Raw genomic sequence first — 9650 nt, 5'->3', positions numbered from 1 at the left:
TCCCTCATCGGCGATGGATCTTGGCAAATCATCCTCCGATGAAGCTACATTGAAGAAGCTTCGTGCGGATGGGGCCCTTCCCAGCCAGGAGACCATGGAGCAGGAGGAAGGAGGTATTAAACCTGCTCCTGCTTTACGCCGTATGGTAGTAGTAGAGGACTTTGTCTGCTGCGGGTTTTTGCCTCCACCTTCTAAATTCCTTTTGGTCATCTTGAATTTTTATGGTCTCTCCTTGCATCTCAACCCCAATTCTATCGCCTTTCTGAACATTTTTTTTTCATCTCCGTGAGGCCTACATTGGGGTAGTGCCCTTCCTTGACCTCTTCCGTTATTATTATAAACTCCGGTGGATGGAATCCAATAGAATCTCTGGATGCTGTGGATTCCACCTCCGTGATGGCATGAAAGCCAAATACATTCCTTTCCAGTGTCCTTCTTCTCGGAGCGGTTGGAGGTCAAAGTGGTTCTATCTTGAACTAGAAGAGCTTGACCCGGTTCTCATCGTCCTCGAGAACAAGCCAGATCGTTCCAAGAACTGGACTTCGAAACATCTCTTGACCCCTTCTCTAAAATCCTTTGTCGATATTGGTCTACGAGTACGAGGGTTGACTGGTTATGAAACTTCAAATACTTTGTCATGTATCTGGTGGGCTGCATGGGCTGCAGGAGGAATGGGCTTGGCCCAGCTCACATACTGAAGGAGCAAGCAACCAAGCAGTACAAATACCAACAGTGGCAGTGAGAGAAGAGAACGATGAATTAGAACCTGATGGCTACGGCCTCTTCTTCCTCCTCTTGATTTCTCCTCGAATCCCTACTCTGTGTTTCTCTGATACCCTTTACCCTTGCTTCTCTTCCCAATCTCTGCTGCTAGTTCTTCCAATTTGTATCCCTGAACTTGATATACAGAGTTGGAGTGGATATATTGCTCTTGTGCTTGTGTTCATCAGTGGGATTCATGTGGGATCGTGACACAACACTCCACCTAATCATCTCTATTCTCTATCTCTTCCCCTTCTTCCCCAGATGCGGCTAGCACGGGCGCTGGCACACCACTGAGCGAGAGCGGAGGCGGAATCGACGGAGGCATGGCAGAAGCCGAATCGACGGAGGCCGACGAACAGGGGCGGGGCGGAGAGGGAGGAGACAGGGAGGCCGGTGACTTATTGTACTCCTCCTCTTTACCGTCGCTCTCTTCTCTCTCCACCGGCAAGCGCAACAAGACGGGGAGGGCGGAGAGGGATGTGAGGGGGGAGGGCAAGGGGGGCATCTCCTCCCTTCTTTGCATCTGCTGTCTTCGCGCCACAGTCGTCATAGAAAGAAGCAGCGGTGATGGAGTAAAGGGGATGGAAACCGGGGAGCTGGACCGCGGCAGAGGAGGCGAAGCGGATAGGATTGGACGGGGAGGGCGGTGAGTCTCCATGGTTTCCTGCGACGTCAACGGCCACATCCTCTTCACGTGGCGGCGACAGAGCGGAGCAGGGGCGTAACTGGGCCTAGGGCAACTTGGGCCCAGGCCCTACTCGTGAAAAAAAATTTTAGTACCTATACCTTGTAATTTTTCCATACATTCTTAGCCCAGCCCCACTCGTATGCAGGCCGGCCCTACACTCGGCCTTCCAAAAAAGGCCCACGAAATAGCAAAATGCCAAAGCCCATTAGCCCACTAAGCAGTGAAAACCCTAGCCACTGAAGGCCCTAGGTCTCTCTCTCTCTCTCTCTCCAACTCTTCCTCACTCCCTGCAAGGCGCGAGGCGGCGTGCGGCGGCGGGGGCGCGGCTGCGCGAGGCGCGAGGCGGCGGCGGCAGCGGCCGGCGAGGCGGCGTGCAGCGGCGGCGGCGAATGGCGTGCGGGCGTGCGGCGTCGCGTCGGCTAGTCGGCTTGCCGCTTGCGGTCGTGCGGGACAGTGGGAGTGGAACTGTGAAAGGTCAGCAATTTTTTGTTCTCTTTCTTCTTCCTTTCTCACTTCTCAAATCTCAAACCTAGCTTTAGTACATCACATTATTAGATTTGGTTTGAATTCTTAGATGAAGAGAAGTAGGACAATAAAATTATTCATTCAAGTTCAGTCCTCAAATGAATCCACCCCGGCAACTCAAGAAACAGAAGAAACCAATGACTCCATCCCAATGCCTAATTCAGCAGAAACCATGGCTAGTAACAATGAGCAAGATCGTATTGTGCTTGAACCAAATGTGGTTGTTGTTGATCCCGGGCTTCGCACACCAATCGAACACTCTTGTATTTTTTTTGTCCAACCTGTATTATACTTTGCTGCACATTTGTCAAGTTTTAGCCTTTATTTTGGGCCCTACGCGTCCGAAGATCCTAGTTCCGCCACTGGAGCGGAGGGGATGGAAACGGGAGTGATCAACCGCAGCAAAGGCGTCAGAAGGGATGGGACGGGGCAACGATGATTCTCCGTGGCTTCTTGCTATTAGAAGTATATAATCTTGTTGTTTTAATTTCAGCATGTTTATTCGTAGCGTCATATGGTAGTATCTGAGTAGAAGTCACGTGTACGTGTGTTGTGTGTTGCATGGTGTAAGTGCTAGCTTAGTGGTTGTGCTGCATGGCTTAGGGGGTGTTTAGATCCAGGATGTAAAATTTTGGCGTGTCACATCGAATATTATATAGGGTGTTCGGGCACTAATAAAAAAACTAATTACAGAATCCGTCAGTAAACCGTGAAACGAATTTATTAAGCATAATTAATCTGTCATTAGCAAATATTTACTGTAGCACCACATTGTCAAATCATGGAACAATTAGGCTTAAAAGCTTCATCTCGCAAATTAGTCGCAATCTGCGCAATTAGTTATTTTTTGAGAAAATTCGATACATAGCACAGAAAACAACCCGGTACCAAAAAATAGCACAAAAATTTCCCGCTTTCGACTAGAAGCATCGGACATCCTTTTTTTCTCGATTCGTAGCACTTCCGTCGTGGTAGTAGTTATGGTCGAATGTTTAGCCGTGAGTTGACACATGCAAATACCAATTTGCCCCGGGTTCTATCCCTGTGGCATATGGGACTGTTAGTGTTAGATTGTGCCTGCTCCTTTTGTTAGTTCGGTCGTTTTTGCAAGGTGTTCTCCAAAAGAAATGGTAATGACGGTGGTTGTTTCCGAGGTGTCGCATGCTGCGGAAAAGGGCAACGACGGCGGCTGCGAGTCACGGCTGCTTGGTTGACGACGGTGGCTGATGGAGGGGAGACTGTAGCTATTTGTCACTATTACTGAGTACCGGAACAAATTAGTGAATAATTCTTAGGATTTTTGCTTTTTTTTGCTATCTCTACCATGCATTGGCGACTAGAAATCAGCATGATTGAAGTTCTTGTAAGCTAATGGTGGTTACTGCAAATGATAAAGCTTTAGCTAGCTTATAGTGTTTGAGCTCGATTAGGATGAAAGAATTGCTCAACGGATGGAGAAATGGCCGGATTAGCAGCCAATCCAGTCGAGGCTCTCGGCGACGGCGCGCATTGCAGGGGCGCAGGTCGGCGTCGAGCTCGATTGGTGCAATCGAGGTCGGCATGGAAGTGGAACATGGTGAGCACCTCACTGGGCAGTGTCAGGTCGACGACCTCTGACGACAGCCGCTCCTCCTTGAAGACGTGTCGTGCCTACACCTCCAGCTCTCAACACTGCCCCTCTCCTCGTCAACCCGCGCCACGGTCACCGCCTCCAGCAGCATGATCCCGAGCGCGAACACATCACCCTTTTGAGTCGCCACGGCCACTCCAATGCGACGTACGCCAGCGCCGAGCCACCGATAGAGCCTCGCCCTCGCTACGCAGCGAGCGCGCCACACTGCTGAGCTTATTCGACTGCGTCAGTCGTCTTGTACTCTTGTGAGCGTCGGCGACGAGACAGGCGAGGCCGAAGCCAGAGCTTGTCGTCGAAGACAATAGTAGGGGAGAAGCTTCTCGTCGGGCTCGTGGTAATAGGCGCAGAGATGGGTGACGTTGGGGTAGCGTGCGCGGCCGACGGCGGCGGCCTTTGCCTTGAACGCACGGCGCTGGCAGCGCCACCCAAAAAGAAGAGTAAATTAGTCCGACAATAATTTTATCTCCTCTAATCTAACGTCGTTTAATCAAATTGGGACGGAAGTGTTACAGATCGAAGAAAAATAGGTGAAAACTTGTGCTATTTTTGGTATTGGGTTATTTTCTGTGCTATGGATCGAATTTTCTTTTATTTTTTTAGCCTATATTTAATACTTTATACAGGTGTTCAAACACATGGTGTAATCTAAACACCTCCTTAGTGAGTAGAGAGATTGGCAGTGAGTAGTGGCTGATCCTGTTGCCGTCTAGGAGCAGGAAGCCATCGGAGTTTGCATGGGTGCATGCATCGAAGATTGACCAGGAATTTTTCTGTTGGATATGGGTGAGTTTGCATGTTATCTATGTCAGGCCGGGGCGGCGGATGAATCAAGCATCACCAGGGAAGTCTGAAGAACAACCTGAGGAAACTGAAGAAATGGAAGGGGGCAACAAGGCTGATGACGCGATACAGAAAGCATCAGAGCAGGAGGCGGACATGGGCCGTGGGCGTCGCAGCAGACGTCCCCCCAGTGTGCGTGTTGTTGGGCCGGAATGGGCTAAATGAAAAAAGTCCACCCCGCGTGGTGGCGTGAGAGTTTGGCGTGCTACGACAGCTGGCACGGCGATGGCAGCGGCGGCCTGATCCTGTCGTATCGAGGTTAATTACAAAGCATTCGTGTTCTCGTATCTATTTTGTTCGATTGATTCTCCTTGTTCCTTGGTTAGAAGTAGCTAAACAATCTATGTAATCAGTTTCGGGTATTGTTTAGTTCGTGAAAAGAAAATTTTTAGGTGCCACATCGAACGTTTGACCGGATATCGTAAGGGGTTTTCGAATATGAATAAACAAACTAATTTCATAATCACCTGAAAACCGCGAGACGAATTTATTAAGCCTAATGAATCTGTCATTGACGCATGTGAGTTGCTATAGCACTTACGGCTAATCATAGACTAATTAGACTTAAAAGATTCGTCTCGCCATTTTCATACAAAATGTGTAATTAGTTTTTCATTTTATCTATATTTAATGTTTTATGTATGTGTTTAAAGACTCGATGTGATGTTTTTGGGAGACCTAAACAAGGCCCTCAGTGTGAAAAATAAACAGAAAAAGAGTGACACACTTGCAAACTCTCTGTGTTCCGAGTCCTTGTGCGCGCGGGCTTGTGTTTCTGTGAGATTGAGCGAGTGAATAGCTCTGATTTCATGTGGCGACGACGAACTGCTTGAGGGTTGAAGCAGAGAGGAAACGCGGGTGCTGGCCTGGCTGCCCGCGCATGTACGCAAGGGCTATCTTCCATGTTTAACAGAATTGAGCCCGAATCGAAATCACTGGACAAAACGTGCAGTCAACAAATGGAAACTTCAATTCCATATCTACTGTGCGTTACATACATACTCCTATATGCGGCGTGGCGTAACGACGAAACGGGCCGGCGTGTCCACACTCGATGCAGGCAGGCAGGCAGGCCTAATATAAGGTGATGGTGAGGAGGCGTCACTGTCTACCTCGGGATCCCGAATCGCATGCAAAGAAAAGATAGACAGAATCCACTGAAATTCCACGTACGTACTACTATACAGTACTGGAGTACCAAAGCTTTGATCAAATCCGGCCGATTTACCTTTTGCAGTTTGCAGCCTTCGCTTATACAAGTGTTGCAGCAGGCGGCCGGCCGGCTTTATGCATGCCGATGCCGTGGAGTTGTTGTTGTCTCGTCGATCGTCGTTAGCTTTTCTCGGGAATCGCGCCGGCGGCGGCCGGGATCTGTCCAGTGACGACCGATCGACGACCAACGTACTGTTAGTCTGTACTAGCCGGAAGCAACGGTGGCCCAGCCGCCGGCCCGGTCCCGGCCACCTATAGGCCCGGCTGGCCTACGGACGCCCAGTTCTGAGTGTCTCCTCACTTTAACTTGATCCCTACCTGCAGATCTAGGGCACGTTTAGTTCGCGAAATGAAAATTTTTAGGTGTCATATCGAACGTTTAACCGAATATCGAAAGATGTTTTTGGACGCGAATGAAAAAACTAATTTTATAACTCACCTGGAAACCGCGAGACGAATCTTTTGAGCCTAATTAATCCGCCATTAGCACATGTCGGTTACTGTAGCACTTATGGCTAATCATGGACTAATTAGGCTCAAAAGATTCGTCTCGCGATTTTCTCCCTAACTGTGCAATTATTTTTTTTTCTTTTAATCTACATTTAATGCTCCATGCATGTATCCAAAGATTCGATATGATGTTTTTGGAAAAAAACTTTTTGAGAACTAAACATGGCCTTATACTCTCTCCATCCTAAATGTAACTTTTTTAAACATGTTTAACCGTTCGTCTTATTCAAAAAATTTAAGTAATTATTAATTCTTTTTCTATCATTTGATTCATTGTTAAATATACTTTTATGTATACATATAGTTTTTCATATTTCACAAAAGTTTTTAAATAGGACGAATGGTCAAACATGTTTAAAAAAGTCAACGACGTCAAACATTTAGAAAAAGGAGGGAGTATATATATGATGTATGCGTATGCACGCCCGTTGTTTTGTTGGAACTACTTGCATGCATATGCCCAAATTTCATATTTAATAAGCTATTCCCTCTGTTTCATAATATAAGACTTTCTAGCATTATCCATATTGATATACAATAGATATTAATAAATCTAGACATATATAGTGTTTAGATTCATTAACATCTATATGAATGTAAGCAATGCTAGAAAGTCTTATATTATGAAACGGAGGAAGTACATGTTAGTCCCTTAATTTGACCAAATTCATATGTTGGATGTGACATATTACTCCCTTAATCAATCTAGTATCAGATATGACATATCCTAATACTATTAATCTGGACAAAGATATGTTTTGATATATTCGTAGGACTAGAATGTATCATATCTGACCTTAGATTGATTTTTTTTTTGGGACAGAGAAATTACGACGTACTCCACCAGATGTGATACATTAAGGATTATTAAGTTGGTTTGACTTGCTCATTATTAACTTTTGATTTCAAAATTATTATTCTTTGAATTATTAAATCGCGTAAAAGCTACTATTGATATGATGGACTTGAACTAAAACCGAGTATAACTTTATATTTATTACCTATAGTTTTATCAATCATTTAATTTAGGAAAAAAAACTAAAGATTAGGAAAAAAAAAACTAAAGTTAAGACATCAAGATCAAGTCCTTAAAGTGCTTTAATTCGATTCAGTCACCTGATATATTGTTGAATTCAAATGGCTGCCAAATATATATACGAATTTCATTTTTGGCCCGTAAGTACTTGATGGAAAGCTCTCGGAGTCCTTTTTTCCAATGGATCCATCCTCATCTCCGAATTCCATCTCGTTTGGTCGCAATAACAGAAACAATGTGCTGCGTCACCTGTAATTAATCGGCCTATGGGCTCGTAACTTCGTCTGGGGGCCCGACCTAAGTGAGGCTCATGTGGGGTGCGCCCCAATCTGGTGGAGCACGCCTCTAGGACCCTCTTGGTCATCCTCCCACCTCTTTAAATAGTTAGATACCCCTTTAGGGTTTCTCAGGTTTTGATAGATTAAAGTTTAGTCATTGCTACTTGCTTGCAGCGCACGTATCGGCTAGACCGTCCGTCTGCTTGTTACTCGGAACCCCAACTTGTCATTTGTATTCAATTCCTATTTATTAATATCAGATTACTTTTATCTTGTTCTTCCTTGTTTCTTCGATTTGCTTGCTGGAATGGGGTTGATTTGTACCGGCAAAATCAACAATCCACATAAAGGTATATCGATCGCTAAGACGCAACACAATGTCTTGTACGGTTGTAGTCGGATTGTCAACGTTTCTCATAAATCATAGATATCTCAACTCACCGAAAGATCAGGCCAACAACAGCCTCGAGTGTCGAGTGGAACTCAGGTTTATCACTGTATATACAATACTTTTCTCAACTTCTACTATCATGTTTTCTACGTCCATATTTTTCTAAACTGATAAGTCGTGTTTTTTAAAAGTATATAGGCAAATTGTTTTAAAAATTATATTAATTTATTTTTTATGTTTTTAAAACTAATATTTAATTAATTATATATACTAACCTGTCGCTTCCTTTTGCGAGTAGGGAAGGGGTTCGAAACCCCAAAAAAAAGAGAAAAAAACACAGCCAGCTGATTGACGACAGCATAACATATTTCTTTCGATCGAAAGTTGCGTGCATGCAGTTGAAATAGATTTTGTTGCCCGGTCAATTAATTAATGAAGCTGTCGAAACGCTCGTTATATCTCCATCTTTATTGCTAGCTTTTCACTAACAACGATTGTCAAACTGTCAAGTGGCTTTCAATTTAATTCAGATTTCTTCGATTAGGAGTTGAATTTGTTGAATTTAATCCGTATTTAATTTATTGGACTGTCAAAGTGTCAAGTGGCTCAATTTCTTGGATCATGGTGGGTGGCGCCACATGTGCGTGCGCACGGCGGCGTTTAGATGGGGCATTTGCAAATTTTTTGAGAACTAAACATGGCCTTATACTCTCTCCATCCTAAATGTAACTTTTTTAAACATATTTAACCGTTCGTCTTATTCAAAAAATTTAAGTAATTATTAATTCTTTTTCTATCATTTGATTCATTGTTAAATATACTTTTATGTATACATATAGTTTTTCATATTTCACAAAAGTTTTTGAATAGGACGAATGGTCAAACATGTTTAAAAAAGTCAACAGCGTCAAACATTTAGGAAAAGGAGGGAGTATATAACGAGCGTTCTTAATTAATTGAATTAAGATATGAATTTGGTCAAATTAAGGGACTAACATGTACTTCCTCCGTTTCATAATATAAGACTTTCTAGCATTGCTTACATTCATATAGATGTTAATGAATCTAAACACTATATATGTCTAGATTCATTAATATCTATTGTATATCAATATGGATAATGCTAGAAAGTCTTATATTATGAAACAGAGGGAATAGCTTATTAAATATGAAATTTGGGCATATGCATGCAAGTAGTTCAACAAAACACGGGCGTGCATACGCACGGCGGCGTTTAGATGGGACATTTGCAAATTTGTCACCGGTTTTTTCAATTTTGTAAGGGTGCCACTCGAATGATAATACCACTTCTAGTGGTATTTTTGTAATTTTCTAGTGGCATTCTTGCAATAACGATTCAAAGGAATGGCAAGTTTGCAATTGCCCCATAGATGGAACGAATCAGACGGGTGAACGATGACAACACCTAATTAATTAGTAGCAAATATCATTTCCAAATTAAACTAGTGTGTGCTAATTATCACCTGTGGTGAACTAAAAAAGTTATTGAGATATTTAACATAGCAATTAATAATCTAATTGATATATAATATAATAATTAATATGACATAAAACAGGTAGAAATAGACGAGCTACGACCCAGTGTCATGTGCACGGGATAAGCTACAGACCCCCTTGGTTAATTATCACCCTTACCTCCTAACTCGCATACCCCATTTCCTCTTCCAGCCACATGTTAATTAACCCTCAATCCATTTTCCAACTTTTTTTTTGATAATTTCCACTTTTTCAACTCGTTTGACAAAATTCCT

The 9650-nt window shown here is 43.6% G+C and overlaps 1 long non-coding RNA gene across 1 annotated transcript; it reads left to right on the top strand.

Annotated features, from left to right (window-relative positions):
* Nucleotides 1–1724: 1724 nt before the first annotated feature.
* LOC107280239 (uncharacterized) lies at nt 1725–2470 on the top strand. Its single transcript, XR_001544223.3, has 2 exons — nt 1725–1927; nt 2028–2470. It is a non-coding gene; the product is annotated as an uncharacterized lncRNA (long non-coding RNA).
* The last annotated feature ends 7180 nt before the right edge of the window (nt 2471–9650 follow it).

The sequence above is a fragment of the Oryza sativa genome, chromosome 3 (assembly GCF_034140825.1).
Source record: "Oryza sativa Japonica Group chromosome 3, ASM3414082v1".
Lineage (NCBI taxonomy): Eukaryota > Viridiplantae > Streptophyta > Magnoliopsida > Poales > Poaceae > Oryza > Oryza sativa.
Note: the sequence above shows the minus strand (reverse complement) of the source record. Positions and strands in the feature narration are given on the sequence as shown.